At 50.3% G+C, this 20548-nt stretch overlaps 1 long non-coding RNA gene across 7 annotated transcripts; it reads left to right on the forward strand.

Annotated features, from left to right (window-relative positions):
- The first annotated feature begins 1075 nt into the window (after positions 1-1075).
- Positions 1076-20102, forward strand: LOC142819274 (uncharacterized). 7 transcript variants are annotated; one of them, XR_012897109.1, is made up of 4 exons: positions 1076-1820; positions 5178-5299; positions 7268-7424; positions 17589-20102. It is a non-coding gene; the product is annotated as an uncharacterized LOC142819274 (long non-coding RNA). The 7 variants fall into 7 exon arrangements; XR_012897110.1 differs by lacking the exon at positions 1076-1820 and adding an exon at positions 1854-2448; XR_012897111.1 differs by lacking the exon at positions 1076-1820 and adding an exon at positions 2550-3005.
- The last annotated feature ends 446 nt before the right edge of the window (positions 20103-20548 follow it).

Consider the following 20548-nt stretch of genomic DNA (forward strand, 5'->3'; position numbering starts at 1 on the left):
GCACCGAGACCGACTGACTCGCCCACACCGTGTGCCTCTTCTGGCCTCCCCTGCCTCGCAGCAGGGAGGCCCGGGTGGTGGTGGGGCGCTGGGGGCGCTCTCGGCAGCGCCCTGCTCGCCTCCCTCCCTCCTTCCTCCCTTCCTGGCAGCCTCTGCCAGCCCCTGGGCTCATCTGCATGTGGGCTCCGCCCTCTCCCCCGCTCGCTTACCTGGCCTGCTGGCTGGCCCGCCCGCCCGCCCGCCCGCTCGCCCGCCCGCTCGCTTGCTCCAACCTGCCTCGCCTTGCCTCGCCTGCAGAACCGGCTAGTCTAGTGTTCAACAGGGCTCATCAACTGCTCCCTGACATCCCCGAGCGCAGGTCCGACGCCAACGCTGCCTTTGAAAAAACCTCCCCCAGCAGACCAGGCAGAGGCAGAGCAAAGCCATGGCAAAGAAAAGCCGCTTCTAGTCTCCCTGGTCTGATGGAGGGAACCCGGGGAACCTCCAGTGGACCAGGGAGACGCGGAGCGGCTTTTCTCGTCGTGGCCTTGCTCCGCCTCTCCCTGGTCTCCTGGGGGAGGTTTTTTCAAAAGCAGCGTTGGCAAGCCACCGCTTTTTTCATTTTAATTTTCTGTTTATTTTTTTTTTAAATCAAGAAATTGAGTCAGGGCTTGGAAGAGCAGGCAGACGCAGAAAGACTGCGGGGAGAGGGGGCGGATCCCGCATACAGATGAGCCCGGGGGCTGGCGGAGGGTGCCCGGAAGGCAGGGAGGGAGGCGAGCGGGGCGCCGCCCAGAGGGCCCCCCGGCGCCCCACCACCACCCGGGCCTCCTGGGGCAAGCGAGGGTAGGTCGGAGGAGGCGCGCGGGGTGGGTGAGTCGATCGGTCTCGCTGCGGTTGCCGTGAGGGAGGAGAGGGCGGCGGGCGGTGAGCGAGCGGGCGGGACTTAGAAAATTTCTATTCCCCCGTGCTGGGGGACGTCTTGGGAGGGGGAGAGTACGTCTGTGTGCGCCGTAAGGGGAGGCAAGCACGAGTGTAGTATCCGGCCCGGGGACCTGTTTGAAGATCACCTGATTAAGCAACCGCCGTGGTGGGATCGAATCCTTTGCTCCGTGGGACCCGATGGGATCCAGCCCTTTTTAGGGCTTCTGCACCAAGACTCTGCAATCAACAGCCGTATTTCTAGGCCCCTCGGAAACCGCTCCGGAGCCTAAAAGGCTCCAGTTGTGTGCGGTTTCTTTTTTTTTAGCCTGGAAGGGATTTAAACCCCTACCGCGGTTTTTCTGCCAGCCGCTCTACAGCTGATCTGCAATCAGATGTTCAGGCCCCGCCCAGGCACGTCTTTTGAGACTGCCTATTGGCGGAGGCTCTTCTGTTGCCTTAAAGCAACAGCTGCTCTCTCCTTTTTGCTACACTGGATCCTCTGCTATCGGCTGTGGATATGCTCCGCTGGATCTGGATCTGGATCTGGACCTGGACCTTTGCTCCGCGTCTGCCTGGTCGGCTGGCCCCCCGGCCCCGCCCCCGTACTTTCTCGCTGCGGCTTTGCTCCGCGTCTCCTTGGTCTCCTGGGGGAGGTTTTTTTCACAGGCAGCATTGGCCAGCCGCCACTTTTTTTCATTTTAATTTTTTTTTTAAATCAAGAAAGGGAGTCAGGGCTCAGAAGAGCAGAGGTAGAGGCAGGAAGACTGCTGGGAGAGGGGGCGGAGCCCGCCTGCAGATGAGCCCGGGGGCTTCCGGGAATGGAGGAAGGCAGGAGGGAAGGAGGGAGGTGAGCGGGACGCCGCCCAGAGGGCACCCGGCGCCCCACCAACACCCGGGCCTCCCTGGGGCGAGCGAGGGTAGGTCGGAGGAGGCGCGCGGGGTGGGTTGCTCTGGCTGCGGTCGGTCTTAGAAAATGTCTATTCCCCCGCGCTGGGGGACGTCTTGGGAGGGGGAGAGTACGTCTGTGTGTGCCGTAAGGTGAGGTAAGCTCGAGTGTTGTATCCGGCCCGGGGTCCTGTTTGAAGATCGCCTGATTAAGCAACCACCGCGGTGGGATCGAATCCTTTACTCTGTGGGACCCGATGGGATCCAGCCCTTTTTAGGGCTTCTGCACCAAGACTCTGCAATCAACAGCCGTATTTCTAGGCCCCTCGGAAACCGCTCCGGAGCCTAAAAGGCTCCAGTTGTGTGCGGTTTCTTTTCTTTTTTTTAGCCTGGAAGGGATTTAAACCCCTACCACGGTTTTTCTGCCGGCCGGCCGCTCTACAGCTGATCTGCAATCAGCTGTTCAGGCCCCGCCCAGGCACGTCTTTTGAGACCGCCTATTGGTGGAGGCTCAAATGTTGCCTGCAGATGAGCCCGGGGGCTGCCGGGAATGGAGGAAGGCAGAAGGGAGGAAGGGAGGGAGGGAGGGAGGCGAGCGGGGCGCCGCCCAAAGGGCCCCGCCACCCCACCACCACCCGGGCCTCCCTGGGGCGAGCGAGGGTAGGTCGGAGGAGGCGCGCGGGGTGGGTCGCTCTGGCTGCTGTCGGTCGCCGTGAGCGAGGAGAGGGCGGCGGCGGCGAGCGAGCGGGCGGGACTTAGAAAATATCTCTTCCCCCACGCTGGGGGACGTCTTGGGAGGGGGAGAGTACGTCCGTATGTGCCGTAAGGTGAGGTAAGCTCGAGTGTAGTATCCGGCCCAGGGTCCTGTTTGAAGATCGCCTGATTAAGCAACCGCCGCGGTGGTTCCAGTTTGCTAAAAGGCTCCAGTTGTGTGCGGTTTCTTTTTTTTTTTTTTAGCCTGGAAGGGATTTAAACCCCTACCCCGGTTTTTCTGCCGGCCGGGCGCTCTACAGCTCAGATGCAATCAGATGTTCAGGCCCCGCCCAGGCACGTCTTTTGAGACCGCCTATTGGCGGAGGCTCTTCTGTTGCCTGCAGATGAGCCCGGGGGCTGCCGGGAATGGAGGAAGGCAGAAGGGAGGGAGGGAGGCGAGCAGGGCGCCGCCCAGAGGGTCCCGGCGCCCCACCACCACCCGGGCCTCCCTGGGGCGAGCAAGGGTAGGTCGGAGGAGGCGCGCGGGGTGGGTCGCTCTGGCTGCGGTCGGTCGCCGTGAGCGAGGAGAGGGCGGCGGCGGTGAGCTACCGGGAGGGGGGGACTTAGAAAATTTCTATTCCCCCGCGCTGGGGGACGTCTTGGGAGGGGGAGAGTACGTCTGTGTGTGCCGTAAGGTGAGGTAAGCTCGAGTGTAGTATCCGGCCCGGGGTCCTGTTTGAAGATCGCCTGATTAAGCAACCGCCGCGGTGGGATCGAATCCTTTGCGCCGTGGGACCCGAGGGGATCCAGCCCTTTTTAGGGCTTCTGCACCAAGACTCTGCAATCAACAGCCGTATTTCTAGGCCCCTCGGAAACCGCTCCGGAGTCTAAAAGGCTCCAGTTGTGGGGGAGCAGAGTGGGGGGGTTGTGTGGGCAGACTGCAGGAGGCTGGGGGGGAGGAGCGTGGGGGGGAGCAGGCGGCAGGGGGTGGGGAGGAGCAGAGTTGGGGGTTGGGGGGAGCAGCCTGCAGGGGGGTTTGGTGGGGGGAGCAGAGTGGGGGTTTCGTGGGGGAGCAGGCTGCAGGGGGGTTTCGTGGGGGAGCAGAGTGGGGAAGTTGGGGGGGCAGACTGCAGGGGGTCGGGGGGGAGTAGAGTGGGGGGTTTGGAGGGCAGAATGCAGAGGGGGCTGGGGGGCGGAATGGGGGTTTGGGGGGCAGACTACAGGGTGTTTTGTTGGGGGGCAGAGTGGGGGGGTTGGGGGAGCAGACTACAGGGGGTTTTGGTGGGGGGCAGAGTGGGAGGGTTGGGGGAGCAGAGTGGGGAAGTTGGGGGACAGACTGCAGGGGGGTTGGGGAGCATTGTGGGGGGGTTGTGCGGGCAGACTGCAGGGGGCTGGGTGGGAGGAGAGTGGGGGGGTTGGGGGGCAGACTGCAGAGGGAGCTGGGGGGGCGGAATGGAGGTTTGGGGGACAGACTACAGGGGGTTTTGGTGGGGGGGCAGAGTGGGGGGGTTTGCAAGTCCTGATGCCACAGGACAAGCCGGATGGGCAGTTTGGGTGGGGTGGGGGGGCTCTCTGAGGCGGTAGAGTCCAGGGGGAGCAGGGAAAGTAGCCTCGGTGCCTTCTGGGAAACGTGCCGCAATCCGCAGCTCCCATGGGCGGGCGCAGCGGAAGTGACATCACAGCGTGTGGGCGGGCGCAGCGGAAGTGACATCACAGCGTGTGGGCGGGCGCAGCGGAAGTGACATCACAGGCCAGCGTGAGCGATGCATCCTGGGAGTTGTAGTTCCCACAGTGCGGCCTCCCGGTTCGTGTCTCTGTCCGCCCCGCCCCAATCGTAGCTACGCCCCGGCCGTCATAGCCACGCCCATCGCGTTCCTGCCTCTCCCCGGCCCCAACTGCATCATAGGCCGCCCCCGCAGCGCTACTCAGGCCCCGCCTCTGTCTGCCTCCGCCCCGCGGTCCTTAGCCACCCCCTGCTCTGCACAGGCCCCCCGAGCTGCACTCCCCTCCCCCACCTTCCACCCGACCTGAATCCCCCGCTCCATTCAACACCCCCCTGCCCAACCTGCACCTGTTACCCCCCCGATGCTTTCAACACCCCCCACCCAACCTGCATGCCCCTCCCCCACCCTCTGTGCACTCAACACCTCAACCCAACCTGCACCCCCATTCTTCTCACTCTCCAGTCCATTCAGCACCCCTAGTCCAATGTACACCCCCGTTCCCCCGCTTCCCAGTCCAACCTGCATCCCTAGCCCTATCTGCCCCCAGTGCATTCAACACCGTCAGCCCAACCCACACCCCCTTTTACCCCACCCCCAATCCAACAGCACCCCCACTCCTTCTACCTCAGCCCAACCTGCCCCCCCCCATTATCTGCGCTGCAGCCAATCCGGCACCTCCCTTCCCTCACTTTCCCAGTGCATTACAACACCCCCAAGCCAATCATATCCCCCATGCGGGCCCCCTCCCTTGTGTGAACCATATTTTTATCCTTCCTCTCCACAATGCCCAAACCAACATGTCCCTCCTAGCCCCTTTCTCCATTCATGGGGTCTATCAGTCCCCCATTTTGCTCCCTGCAACACCCCCTAGCTGACCCCGACCTGCACCCTATTCCTTCCCTTCCCCCGTACGTGGGACCTCTCAGCTCCCTGTTGGCTTCCTTCCCAACCCGCACACCCCTATCTCGCCAGGTCTGCGACCTACCAGCCTCTGTGACTCGGCGACCGGGGAGAGCGCGAGCAGGAACAGCTAACATGAGAGTTTGGAGAGGGAGTTCTCCAGGTAAAAGAGGAGGAACAACGGGACCCTTGTGGTAAGTGGCTGTCTGGAGTGTGTGTTTGTGTGTGGGGGAGTTATTTGCAGTGTGCTGAGCTTGTGTTTATCTGGTTGGTTTGTTTGTTTGTTTGCTTTGTTGTTTGAAGGCTAAAAGGTTTGAAATCTAGACGACTCTGTTAATTGGCTGAGCCTCAGTCAGGGGGAGGGGCTACCAGAGCTATACTCGGCGACCAGGAACAGCTAACAGGAGAGTTTGGAGAGGGAGTTTAGAGGGCACTAGTGACTTCTGACCTTCTTTAAAACATAACTCTTAGAATAATCTATATTCCAGAGGTGTAAAAAGAATCCCAGTTTATACTTAAACTTATTCATTAGAAACATGGAGACAGAAGCCCAGCAGCAGAGTGGGGGCTATCCTGTTTATTGTGTCGAGTGTAACATGTATGATTACCTGCCTTGTGGGCGGGTGGCATATGTGTGCACCCGTTGCAAGGAGCTCCTGACCCTCAGAGACCGAGTTCGGGCTTTGGAGGCCAGGGTGGCTGAACTGGAGGAGCTAAGGGAGGTAGAGAGCTATGTTGATGAGACTTTCCGGGACACTGTAGTACTGTCCCACCTCCAGTCTGAGAGCCCCAGTGCTCTTAAGGAGGATAAAAGTCTCAAGGGAAAAGAGCATTCAATGGGAGCAGAGGGAAACCATCCCGTAGTTGGGACCCTCCTCCCAGAGGATGTTGCGGTATCCTCTCGCACTGAGGATACCTCTGAGGGGGAGGGAATGCCAGTTAGGAAGAAGCAGGTGTTAGTAGTGGGTGATTCGATCATTAGAAACATAGATAGTTGGGTTTGTGATGACCGGGAGAACCGTATGGTCACTTGCCTGCCTGGTGTGAAGATTGCGGATCTCTCGAGGCATCTAGACAGATTTATGTGTACTACTGGGGAGGAGCCGGTGGTCGTGGTCATGGTCCCCTACCAATGACATAGGGAAGGGTAGGAGAGATGTCCTGGAGGCCAAATTTAGGCTGCTAGGAAATGCTTCCAGTTCCACGCGCAGGGCCAGGTAGGCAGGCAGAGCTTCAGAGTCTCAATGCGTGGATGAGACGATGGTGTAGGGGAGAGGGGTTTAGATTTATTAGGGACTGGGGACACTTTTGGGAGAGGGAGAGCCTATAGAGGAAGGATGGGCTCCACCTAAACCAGGGTGGAACCAGACTGCTGGCACTAAACATTAAAAAGGCCGTAGAGCAGTTTTTAAACTACGAGATGGGGGAAAGCCGATTGGTGCGGAGATGCACGTCAATCGGAGGGAGACTTCTCTTTGAGGGGAATCCATAGACAGAGATTCTCTAAGCTGTAGTCAGAAAGAGAGGAGGGGAGAGGGCAAACCATGGGCCAGAGCAGACAAACAACCGCATCCAAAGGAATCCAATGCATCAGGGAAGGGCAGACGAAGAAGCAGTGGCAAATTTTTAAAGTGCTTGTACACAAATGCTAGGAGTCTGACTAATAAGATGGGTGAACTAGAGTACTACGTATTAAATGAGGAGATTGACATAATAGGCATCACTGAAACCTGCTGGAATGAGGAAAATCTGTGGGACACAATCATACCGGGATATAAAATATATAGAAAGGATAGAGCGGGCCGGGTGGGTGGCGGAGTGGCACTGTATGTGAAAGATAATGTAGAATCAAATGAAATAAAAATATGTTCAATAGAATCGCTATGGATAGTAATTCCATGCTCCAATAATAAGAAATTAGCAGTAGGGATATATTACCGACCACCTGACCAGGACAGCGATACTTTTGACTTTCTTTTGACTGTATAAATCAAGGGGTTTGAAACTTGAATGGCACTCACATTTTCTGAGTGCATTTAGCAGAGCAGCTTTGCTAATAAACAGACAAATCTGTGAGTCCTTTCTGACTTTGACAATTTGGAGGTTCCACCGAGATGGCAACCGTCTTCGCTGGAACTGTGTGATTCCTGACTGTCTTGCAGGATGACCGTGGTAGCCAGCACCTGGGCATTTGGCCGGAGCGGTTCTCTACCAGAATGGAAAGGTGCACAGCCACAGCGAAGTCTACTCCATCGAACCTGTTGGTTCCCGCTGTGTTCTGGTAGGGATCCCGGGATCTAACATCAGGACTCTGATCAGGTAATTATTTCTATGTTTTGTCCGGACTGAGGACTGTCTTGTCTCTGGGTCTATCCATCTTCCCTGTGGTGTGAGTGAGTCTGGGAGCCATCCCTGTCCGGGGACTGGCTGACCAAGGGGCTCCTGTCCCCGCGGTCTGTGTGACTGGAATCTGCACAATCACAGCCGCACCGCACCTTGGATAAAATCCTTGGAGTGAACGCAAGGGCGATTGAGGCAGTAGCCTGTGGGCTTCTTCTGTGTGTTGCACTGGGCACCGCTCTGACGAACCCGAATTTCCTCCTTGTGTGATTTGGTGTATGAAGTCCTCCTGTATGGGTAAGCAGACGTCAAAGCAGGGATAGTTCCCTAAAGCGACCCCGGCTCAGTTTATATATTTTAGAAAGGGTCCAGACCTCTGTACATTTCTAGAAAAATGATCTAGATTGACTCTGGGGGATCCCAAAACTTAGTGGCCACTGTTAGGATCTTGGAACAAAGACCAAGTGGATGTCTTAAAAGACAAACTTGGCCTTCCCAAAGCTGAATTGGCTAGAGGAGAGGTAGATTGCTTCGAGGCAAATCTTAGATGGACTGAATCGAAGCTCGCCTCCCTTAAAAATTCTAATCATAAGTGAAAAGCTTTATTGGAAACCTCCTCTCCCACCACCAGACCAAGCGCTTCCCTTTACCCCGTTCTCCGAGAAGACTCAGACCGGTCCCACTCAATTGTAAAAGGTTTTCCAAAGCCCCAGGAAAACCCTACCAAATTTGCAGAGGAATTTTTGCTAGTGTGCAATGCCTATGAATCCTCTGAAGCAGACCTCTTGCAACTGTGTAAGCTACTTATAACCCCTAGTGAGCAAGAAAAAAAAAAGGCTCCTGATAGCAAATTGGCCCACCACTGAGCATCCTTCTAATTTACCAGACACTGGTCCTGACGCTGCCTACTGGAACAAATGTAAGAATCAAGCAAAGTGCCTGTATGAGGCCATTCCCCAAGTATGGACTCCAAAAACCAACTGGGCGGCCATACATTGCTGTAAACAGCAACAGAGAGAAAACCCGGGGAACTATCACACCCGTCTGACCGATGGGCTTTTTTTCTGCAACATTCTGGTATACAGCGACCGGGTGAAAATGGACAGGGCGCCCTGGCGCATGCGTTTGTTAATGGCCTCCTACCTGCTATTAGCAGTATGTTAAAGCCAATAAGTGTTGGATGGGAGGCCAACACCATGGACAAATTGCAAGCAGTGGCAGAGCATTGCCACCGCACTGTAAAAGGGAAAGAGGAGCAGTCCTCACAAAAGTTAATGGCTCTGCAAATACAGCATTATTCAGGGCACGGCAGACAGTACCAGGAACGGGGAGGGTACCAAGAACGGGGATGAGGTTGGAGAAGGGGTCGTGGGACTGGGTTTTTGGGATTTAGAGGTTTCAGCTCCGGTCATATCAACCCTGCGAGAACAAGGAATTATTGTCCCGTGTTCCAGTGCCGTAACTCCCCTATCCTCCCAGTTTGAAAGCCTGATGGGAAATCATGGCTGTTTGTTCAGGATCTTCAAGCCATTAACTGCATTGTTGTACCCACCTTTCCTGTAGTCCCTAACCCAGCAACTATTCTGGCTTCTATCCAAGCAGATGCAACTCATTTTACTGTTGTTGATCTGTGTTCTGCTTTCTTTTCTGTCCCGGTTCACCCTAAGTCCCAGTATCTTTTTGACTTTTCTTACAAGGGGCAGCAGTACACATGGACCATGCTTCCCTAGGGGTATACAGAAAGCCCGTCTTTCTTTTCCCAAGCATTAGCCAGATACCTCACTGACCTGGTCTTCCCCTCTGGGTCCACATTGGTCCAATATGTAAATGATCTACTCCTCTGTTCCCCTTCATTATCGGCCTCAGAAACTGACTCTTTAGTGCTTCTCACTGCCCCCCACCTTAGGGTTACCTAACTACTGTAAGCCTTTTACTCTTTTCTGCCATGAGCAATCTGGTTGTGCACTTGGGGCTCTTACTCAGGAGCATGGTGACAAAAATCATCCAGTGGCCTATTTCTCTGCCACCTTGGACCCTGTTGCCCAGGGTTTACCCCCCTGCCTGCGTGCTGTGGCTGCTGCGGCATGCCTAGTCGAAATGGCTGAGTCCCTTGTCCTCTGCTTTCCTCTTTCTCTCATGGTCCCCCGCTCTATAGAAACTCTCCTGCTACAACGTAATACAGCTCACCTTTCCTCCGCCCGCCTCACTAGGTACGAACTTTTACTGCTTTCGGCTTCGCATATCACCATAAATCACTGTTCTCAGTTGAACCCTGCCACTCTCCTTCCTCTGTCTGATGACGGTGAACCCCACGACTGCCTTGCAGCTGTCTCTGCTGTCACCATCCGTGCCCTGACCTTTCTGATGTCCCTCTCTCTAACTCCGACCTTGTGTTCCTGCTTTCAAGATAGACAAGGTCGTCTCCTTGCAGGATATGCTGCGGTATCACTCTCTGAAACCCTAGAAGCTGTGCCATTACCTTCTGTGACAGCGCAAGTCGCTGAACTAGTTGCCCTAACCCGCGCTTGCTTTCTGGCTGACGGGCACTCCGCCACCATTTATACTGATTCTCGTTACGCTTTTGGGGTTTGTCGAAGCAAAAACACACTCCTCTCTGTTTAGGCGGCTAACAACTGATTGCTTTATTGATTAGTAAAGCAAAGTGAGCCAAACGTGGTCCCAGCAAAGCCGGGCCCAGTAAAGCTGCTAATACAATTAATCCTAGTATTTTTATACCCTTAGCCAAACAGTCTGACGTCAGGGCATCCAATTACAGAAATTCTTAATTAAATTTGGAAAAACAAAGCCTTATCAACAAGATGGCGGACAGGTTCGAGGGAGTACATCTCCTGTCCCAACCAGCCCAATTAACACATACCAATAGCCCATCCTGTAGGCCTCTTCTCACGGGGTGACAGAAAGTTCACTCTGGTTTACGTGCTTGAGAGAAAAGCTGAAATGGTTTCTGATATACAAGATGGCTTCTAGCTAAACATAAAATAGCTTCTACAACTCCCCCCTTTTAGCCTTTTAAAGGCTAACCTTGAAACCATTTTATACCTTCATTTTCCATTAAAGTATTTATGTAAATTTCTTGTTCCTTTCTCTGCTTATTCTATTTTAACATCACGAGTTTCACATTCCCTTTGGTAAGGGTCTGTTTTGTGTTTTTTAGAATACAAGAAATAAAGCAATTGATTAGCAAGAAACAAAAATAGGCACAAAAGAATATAGCTAATACTAAAACTATACCTTGCAAAATCCAAGTTCCCACATGTTCAAACCAGCCTCCCAACCAATCCCAGAGAGTTCAGTCTTCCCCCTTAGGCGTTTCACAGGGTTTTTTTAATTTTTGAGACCTTTTTTTTTTACTTGTTTGCTGGTGTCAGAAATATACCCACAGCATTTTTTTCTTACTAAGGCACAAACCCCGCCCTTACTAGCTAGGACATAGTTTAGGGCCATTTGGTTTTGGCTTTTTTTTACCCTGGCTTCTGAACCATTACATGTCCAGCAGTACTTTCCAATTGGGGTCAAGGCTAGGCGGATATACCCTGGGTTAGTAAAGCCTTTATCCTGCCAAGTATTATTTGGCTTAGTTTACTAAACAGTGTGCCATTTATTTGAGTGTTGTTTAGTGGGACTGGAATTATTGGGATGCCTCCTTCTGAATGTACAGGACTGTGAGCACATATCCAGCAACCTGTGGAATTAAATTCTTGGGAAACTTGGTTTATTAAAAGCATAAACACATTTAAACTATACAGGTTATTACTGCTAGGTATTAAAACCAAGATTAAGCATAAGCTTAACATGAATTGTTTGTTCAGCCTTATGCTGGCTGTTTTTTAGGACTTCGTAGTTTGCTTCACCTATCGCTGGCAGGTTCTTCTGGGCCGCAGCTGGTACCTTAGCCTTGGTTTTTTAGGCTCGTTTGCTTTTGGGCCTGGATTGCCGGTACCAAGCCTGCGCTGATCCTTGTCTGCTTTTGGACCTGGGTTTTTGGTACCTGGTCTGTGGTGATTCCCATCTGCTTCTGGACCTGGGTCTCTGGTACCAGGTCTGCGGTGCTCCTTGTTGGGGCCAACCTTTGTAGGGACTGGAACCGGTTTGCAGTGGGAGGTGTGAATCCAGGCGGGCAATTCCTTGCACTTTACAGCAGTATGAGTGGTAAGAAGAACTTGGTAGGGCCCCTTTCACCTGGGTTCCAGGGCAGTCTTTCGTTTGTGAACTTTCACGCAAACCCAGTCTCCTGGTTGTAGTTTATGGCACGACTCAGTCGGGGCCTCCTGGAAGGCGTTCTTAACCTGTGAATGATAAGACTGTACACACCTCATAAGTTCCTGACAATTCTTGCCTTTAACAAGTGTGGCATCAGCCAGGTTAATTTCTGGGCTGCTTAACAGTCTTATAGATCGGCCACATGCAGTTTTCTGTGGCCTGAGTCCAGTTTTCTGATTAGGAGTGGCTCTCATGCTCATTGGAGCAATCTGGAGTGCTACTATCTATATTAAGCCAGAGTTCTTACATATTTTAGCAAGTTCGTTCTTTAAAATCCTGTTTCATCTTTTTACTGCTTCTGCGCTCTCCAGGTGTCATGCACAGTGCAGTGCTTGTCTGGTAGAGTAGTACTTTTCCAGTTTTTTTGAACAATTTGCCCAGTAAAGTGGGTACCTTTTTCACTGGAGATCACAAGGTGTATTTCCCATGATGGGATGTAATGATTTAGAAGTTTCTTTGCCACTGTGATGGCATCAGCTTTCCTGCAGGAATAAGCTTCTACTCCTCTCAAAAACAAGCAAACAATAACCAGCACATTATTTAAAAGATTGACATTTAAGCAATTGAATAAAGTCCATTTGTAAATTCAGAAATGGTCCCAAAGGCGGAGATCTGGTTGCCGGAACTGTTTTTACAGGTTTACCCACGTTGTGGGCTTGGCAGACAGGGCAAGCCAGACAGTAATCTTTGGCTGCTTGGGAGAATTTGGGAGCAAACCAATTTTGTTTTAAGGATTGCTACCATCCCCCCCTTTGCCAACGTGCGACAATTTATGGAGCACGGGGGCAAGGTGAGGTAGCAAGACCACTGGGCCAACAATGTGGCCATTAGAGCTGCACCACAAGTGGTTTGGGTGCAAGGTGCACCCTGCCGGTTTTTACTTTTGCTTTTCCGATTCTGGGGCTTGGTGTTGCAGGAGGGCCAGTTCTGACAGAGACGGCAAAGGAGCTGGCGATGGTAGGAGAGAAGGGAAAAACAGCAGGTAGAGGAGCAGATTTTACTACATTTTAGACAATACAAACTGCATAGCCTGCTACTAAAACTTTACTAAAATTATAAAAGCAAAAAAGCCATCTGTGTAAAGCACGAAGTTAAGATTATTTAAGGGACTTAAATTATTTTTTTATTAAAACAACAATATTGTACACACAACAATGTTAGAAATCCATATATTACAATTAAGACACACACAAGACAAATTTGGACAGAACACAGAACACAAACTTATTATGTTATGACACAGAACCATGGGGTTTTTTTTAGTTAATTTTTAGATGATATTAGCGCTTCTTGATGATTTGAAAGACAAAGAAAACATTTTTTACCCACGTTGGGGTGGTGCATTATATTTTAGAACACTTTTTTTTACAGATTTTTGCTACTTTTTGATCAGCCTGCTGTTACCCAATGGTATGCTTTTATTTTGAACACTAGCTTTAGAGTGTTTGAGTAAATTACTTTATTGTTTAATTATTAAGTTAAAGGTGGCATGCCTTAGTTTCCCTCTTGTACTGCAGACCAGGCTTTTTTTTTTTTTTTTTTTTTACTGCTACAGAAACTTTTTTAGAACAAGGTGCTTGCTAGTTACTATTCCAGCAAGCAAAAAAAGTTTTTTTTTCTGAAAAGAATTACATGCAATGTTACAGACTTACTTATGGGGGACAGTGCTCCCCCACCCCCGTCCAGAACAGACAGGCAGTTTGCAGACACACACAACCTTGGATTTGAAAGCAAGCCAAAACTGCTATTAGCTTAGCCTTGAACAGAAACACTGTGAAGTTTTTGGGCTTGGATTTTTTAAACAATAATTAGGTTTCTTGGAAGACACATTTAACCCTTAGGGTGCAGGTTTTACAAATTTACAATGTATAGATTTTATTTTTTTATGCGGTTAACCAATTAAGGTTTAGTAGAATTTTTTATTTTTTTCAATAGATTTAACAAAGTGTTTGTAGCCAAATGTTTAACTTGACTGTTTTATTGCTAAGATGATTAAAAGAGGCTGCAAGAAACAAGGAGTTATTTTTTAAAGCAGGTTTTTTTTTTTTTCCTCCTCCTTAGGATTTGGAGGAACACTTTTTTTAAACTGTTAAACTTATTTTAAACTTTGTGTTTTGCTTTGGATTGGGCAAGTTTGTTACAGGAGCCTGTGTTTTTAAAGGGAAGAGCTAATTTCTTTTAGTTATTTTTTATGATTTTTTTTTACCTGTTTGTGCGTTATAAAGAGGGATAGAGGGGTGATGTTGTGCCAGATTTTTCCCCCAAGCTTGGTTGATATGGGTGTGCCAACTGAGAATTTTTTTTTTTTTACTTTTTGTGCATTGTTTTGTCACAGAAGTGCTGCAGCAACTTTTAAGTTACCTATTTTACTGCAGGGAGGATTTTTTGCTTTTCTGAGCTTTACTTTTATTCCTCAGGGCTTTAATTTTTCCTCTTTTTCAATTTGTTAAATGCTTACAGGTCCTTGGACCATTATGCACGTACATGTAGTACACAGGGGAGCCTTTTGGCAGAGTGGGGGGTGTTTAGACTAACCCCCACTTAAACTAACTTTACACACTCCAAAGAGAAAGTCTGCCGGGTCTAGAGTGTTAGACCTTAGCAGCTTATGAAATAAGGGGAGTTCGCAAATGAAATTTAATGTGGATAAATGTAAAGTAATGCACATCGGGAAAAATAACCCCAACTATACGTACAGTATGATGGGGCTAATTTGGCTACGACAAATCAGGAAAGGGATCTTGGAGTTATCGTGGACAGTTCTCTGAAATCTTCCACGCAGTGTGCAGCGGCGGTCAAAAAGGCAAATAGGATGCCGGGAATTATTAAGAAAGGGATAGAAAATAAGACCCAGAATATCTTACTGCCCCTGTATAAAACTATGGTACGTCCACATCTTGAATACTGTGTACAGATGTGGTCTCCTCACCTCAAAAAAGATATTTTGGCCTTGGAAAGGGTTCAGAAAAGGGCTACTAAAATGATTAGGGGTTTGGAATGGGTCCCATATGAGGAGAGGTTAAAGCGACTGGGACTTTTCAGTTTAGAAAAGAGGAGACTGAGGGGGGGATATGGTAGAGGTCTATAAAATCATGAGTGGTGTGGAGAGGGCTGATAAAGAAAAGTTATTTATTAGGTCCCTAAATAGAAGAACTAGAGGACACCAAATGAAATTAATGGGTAGCAGGTTTAAAACTAATAAAAGAAAGTTCTTCTTCACACAGCGTGTAGTCAACCTGTGGAACTTCTTGCCAGAGGAGGCTGTGAAAGCTAGGACTATAATAGAGTTTAAAGAGAAGCTAGATAATTTCATGGAGGTTAGGTCCATAAAAGGCTATTTGCCAGGGGATAAAATGGTGTCCTTGGCCTCTGTTTGTCAGAGGCTGGAGAGGGATAGCAGGAGACATATCTCTTGATCATTGTCTTCGGTCCACCCTCTCTGGGGCACCTGGTGCTGGCCACTGTCGGTAGACAGGATACTGGGCTAGATGGACCTTTGGTCTGACCCAGTGCGGCCGTTCTTATGTTCTTATGTTCTCACATATCCGCTGAGTCTTGAGGTTCTGCTGACCTCCCCCCCTTGCGCTCAGAGCTCCCTTGTGGGAGAGCCCTGGTGCGGCTGGGATTAGCTTAAGTCTTAGACCTATGCAGAGGCATTTATTTTTCACTTATTACATTTATACTTATTTTTTACACACTTTTTCTTTATTTTTTACAATTTTTTTTCCTTTTTTTACATTTTTCCTACAGTTTCCACATTTAGATGCATTTTTTTGTATTGTTCAATTCTTATGGGTGTTTCTATTAAGTGGCGCTGCCCTAAGACATCCGGCACATAATATCAGGCTTTATTAGGATCCTATACCAGAAGGCTTTTATTATCAAGGCACTGGAATTCCTGTAGACTGACCTACCCCCATTTTCTGCGCGCGCTTAATTTTGTAAGGCACCGAACTAAAAGTCCGCCTGCTTACACCTTCTTTTGCAAGTTACCGAATCAGAATCCGCCTGCTCGCTCTGCGAGTCACAGAATTAGAATTCGCCTGCTTGTTCTGCGAGTCACTGAATCAGAATCTGCCTGCTCGCTCTGCGAGTCACCGAATTAAGAATTTACCTGCTCGCACTGGTCCCCCCCCCTTTTGGTTGCGAGGCACTGGACTTAAAGTGCACCTAGCTCGCAGGGGTTTCCGGCACCTGCCTCAGCCCGGCAGAACACCACGTCCTGGCGCCTGGAGACAGCCTGGCGGAATGGGGTACTATGGCCTGGGGTTAGCCTCAGAGGTCAGTACTACGCCCACAAATAACAGAGAGAGACAGCAAAGCTTCCGTGTGCCGAGAGAGAGTACTGGCACCACACCAGCTTTTAGCGTCTGAACACAGAGGGTCCAGCGCATGGCTGCCTTACTAGAGACACCGGTGTGCCCTTTTGGAACTGTGACACATAAGACAGGCCTAATAGACAAAGACAGACACAGACAGACAAAAATGTTAGCCACTTCACAAAATTGAATTTCGTAGCTCTCCTTACCCCAATGGCCGGCCGTCACTCCAAATCCCAAGCCCTCACCAGGAGATTTCGTAACAGGTATTCCCTTTACCTTTTATTGAGCTCTCTGAGAGGTTTGGAAGTGGAGTGCCGGTCCATCCATACAGGCAAGTGGCGCGTTAGGAATCTCGGTGGAACCTCCAAATTGTCGAAGCAAAAACACGCTCCTCTCTGTTTAGGCGGCTAACAACTGATTGCTTTATTGATTAGTAAAGCAAAGTGAGCCAAACGTGGTCCCAGCAAAGCCGGGCCCAGTAAAGCTGCTAATACAATTAATCCTAGTATTTTTATACCCTTAGCCAAACAGTCTGACGTCAGGGCATCCAATTACAGAAATTCTTAATTAAATTTGGAAAAACAAAGCCTTATCAACAAGATGGCGGACAGGTACGAGGGAGTACATCTCCTGTCCCAACCAGCCCAATTAACACATACCAATAGGCCCCATCCTGTAGGCCTCTTCTCACGGGGTAACAAAAAGTTCACTCTGGTTTACGTGCTTAAAAAAAAAAGCTAAAATGGTTTCTGATACACAAAATGGCTTCTAGCTAAACATAGCTTCTACAGGTTGTACATGACTTTGGCACCCTCTGGCAAGCTCGGGGTTTCCTTACCTCTGCTGGTGCCCCTATCAAGAATGGCCCCTACATTGCTGCTCTCCTGTATGCAGTTTTACTCCCATCTGCATTAGCTATTGTTAAGTGCCCTGGCCACTCCACAGCAGATACTGATGTTGCTAAGGGTAATACTGCCATAGAACCTTCCCCAGGTGCGTTTCTCGGTTCTCTTTCTGTTTCTGTACCACCTTTCTGACCTCACCCTGCTCCAAGACTCTGCCCCAGAAGCAGAAAAAGACTCCTGGGTCACCCAGGGTTGCTCTCTATACCCCGATTCCCGTCGGTACTCGCCTACTGGTACCTTTGTGGCCCCCTTTTCACTCTACCCCCCTCTGGCCTCCCTGCTTCACGATGTTTCGCATGTCGGAAAGGAGGGGATGGTCTCTGCTGTAACTAAGGCAGGATGGTGAGCCCCACATTTCAGCTGTTTTGCAGCCCGCCACTGTACCGCCTATACCACTTGCCAAAGCTACAATGTTGGCAAACCTGTAAAGGTAGCTCACGGGTTCTGGGGCCTGCCCCAAGCACCGTTCTTGCATTGGCAGCTTGATTTTGTACAAATGCCTAAGTGTCAACGATATGAATTTATTTTGGTTATGGTATGCTTATTTTCGGGTTGGATTGAAGCCTTTCCTTGTCGCAAAGCTGATTCACTGTCTGTTTCCAAATGTTTGTTAAATCATATTATGCCTGCCAAAGGAATTCCTGCCACTCTGTCCAGTGACCGGGGTACACATTTTACTGGACAATTTGTTCAGCACCTGGATCGTGTGTTACCTGTCACACACCTGCTGCACTGTCCCTACCACCCACAGAGCGCAGGTGCAGTTGAAAAATGAAATGGTGTGATAAAAAAAATAAGCTTGCAAAAAATGTTGTGACTCTACAGGGTTAAGCTGGCCAGCAGCCTTACCATTGGCCTTTATGGAAATTCAATCCACCCCATCCCAAAGACATAAATTAAGTCCTTTTGAAATTGAGAACAATGGCTACCATTACTCCAGTCTCAGACTTGAACTTGACTCACAGTATACTCCTTCAATACTGCAAGGGACTAATGGAAGCTGTAAGTCACTTCCATTCACAGGTTCCCACCTCTGATGCCTCCAACGGAACCCACCTCTGATGCCTGCCACGCTCTCGAGACAGATGATTGGGTCTACATACGACACCACCATCAAACACGCCTTGGAACCCCGGTGGAAGGGCCAGCATCAGGTGCTGCTCACTACCCAGACGGCTGTTAAGCTATCCGGCATCGCAGCATGGATACAGGCTTCGCAGTGTAAGAAGGCACCACCCCCTGCGGACCAATCATCGCCTCAGGACCACACAGAGTCAATTTTGACTCCAGAAGAAGACGTAGAGGAACAGCCTGCAATACCTTACAACCTACGTTCGCGTAAGGGTTGCCTGAAGCAGACGAGGACCAAAAGGAAGGCCCAAGAAGAAGCAGTAGTGAGCCTAGCGCCTGCTGCCTGGTGGGCATAAAACCGTGACTGCGGTTCCCTCAGCTGAGGTTGCCAGAACCAAAAGGGTCTTGCCTCCAACATGTGCCTCTGGTGGGGCCTGTTCCTTGGCCACTGGTGTCTTAAGGTCTGGGGAATCCACAATGACAATGACAATTCTTTTATCCACCAGCAAGTATGGATCGCTCAGACCCTTAATATCTCTAATTGCTGGGTCTGCAGCCACATCCCAGCCCAGTCACAAGCTGGTTCCTGTCTTGGCAATCCCACTTAATTCCCCAGGCCTCACCGGAGGACCTCATCCGTTTAACAAGACATGGAACAGTAACGACACTTGGGAAGTAGTGGGAATCAATGTATCTAAATGGATAAGTGTGGAGGAGGGAAAAGGTCACTGGTGTTGGGTGTGTAATGGGACGGGGCTGAATCTGGGGAGGAGCAGTTGTCTAAGATTGGAGAATGAAATCACTCTCATGCTCCCCCTACAGCCACCCTAGTGAGAACAGTACAATCTTTCAATGCCATGCAAATAACACCACTCCCCATAAGGAGAATCACCGTGTGCCCTTCGGGGGATATTACTCCTCCTTTGTAGACACCTATATGGCAAAGGGGTGCAACCGACCCTTCCCAGCTTTGATAGGGCCTCACTGGGTCTGCGGGACAAAAGCCTAGACTGCGTTACCAGTTAACTGGTCGGGTATCTGTTATCCGGCCTAACTCTTCCCACAATTCCTTCCCACGAGAACGCCTCCGTCATTTTAGGCGAAAAAGAAGGGATTTGTCAGATGCCCAATAGTATGTGACTCACATAAGCCCCTTAACTTGGGAAGAGACTATTGGTGGTTCCTTTATTCCATTTGGGGGGGTAATACATCATGCAAAAAGGCTTCTGAGGTTACAAGCAGTAGTTGAAATCATGGCAAATGAAACTAGAGAAAGTTTAAGGGCCCTGGCCAAAGAAACAGGAGCGATCTGACAGCTGGCCCTCCAAAACCATCAGGCATTGGATATAGTTCTGGCAGCAAAAGGAGGGACCTGAGCTCTCATTGGCAAAGAATGTTGTGTATATATACCTGACAACACCAATGATGTAATAGATCGCGCTAGCCACTTGGAACAGATTGCGTACCTTCCCCACGAAGAGCCAAGTTCCCTGTGGAAATGGCTAAGTAACTTGTCCAATTTCTCTGGCATAGGAAACTGGTTGTTTCAGGGAGCCCTGACTATCCTATTTGGGGGGTTGTGAGCAACTTCGGGGGGGGTTGCAGCTGGATTGGGTTTTTCACTTGTGACCCCTCTCCCCCGGGCTGTGAAGAGCGGCAGGGTGGCGGAAGGCAGCTGCCAGCAAGCCGCACAGCGTGGCCGGGGCCATGGGACTCCAGGAGCAAGGCAGCGGGAGAGTGGGATGCGGAGCAGAAAAGAGGCACAGAGGAGAAAGAGAAGGGGGAAAGGAGCCTGCAGGGGGGAGGGTGTTAAGAACTGCACATGCCATGAAGGAACCCCAGGAGGGCAAGGAGTCTGGTGAGAAGGGGGGGAGGAAGCAACCCAGGGCAGTGAGGGTGGGTGGCCACACAAATTCGTTTAGCATTTTAGGGGGTAGTGGTATCACGAATTTTGAGAACCCCTGCTGTAATCCATGCTCCAGCAATCGCTTACATGAGTTTAACATCGCATTTTTATGTATGTTTTACCCTAATAATACACAAACCTTTTAATTTTGAAATAAATCTAAATGCCTAGTGTTCTGTTCATATTCTTTTGCACGGGTGTTGCAGTTTATTCATATTTAAGAGCTTATGTTTTAATTTATTGCTCACCATTTTAGAGTTAGATGTTATCACTGACTTTTTAGCTGTTCTGTTCCCAGCACTTATCAGCTCAGAGGTATTGCTCGCTGCTGGCTGGTTAGGGGCTAAGCTCACCACACCAGATTTAGTGGCTTTCTCTAGGAATGTCAATGTACAGACGACTACACGATTAACCAATAAGCCTCAACTTATTGGTCAATCCTGTGGATTACACGCATTCTCCCCTCTCATCCGCTGTCTCTGTCAGAGGCAGCAAGGAGGGAGGAGGCGTGAGCTGATACCTGTGGGAAGCCAGCTTTTAAGTCAGCTCGTCACAAGAGGGCGCGGTTGTACAGTTGATCAGCGCCCCACAAGCATTGGATCGGCCTGTTCCCCCACC

The sequence above is a fragment of the Pelodiscus sinensis genome, chromosome 21 (assembly GCF_049634645.1).
Source record: "Pelodiscus sinensis isolate JC-2024 chromosome 21, ASM4963464v1, whole genome shotgun sequence".
NCBI classification, from domain to species: Eukaryota; Metazoa; Chordata; order Testudines; family Trionychidae; genus Pelodiscus; species Pelodiscus sinensis.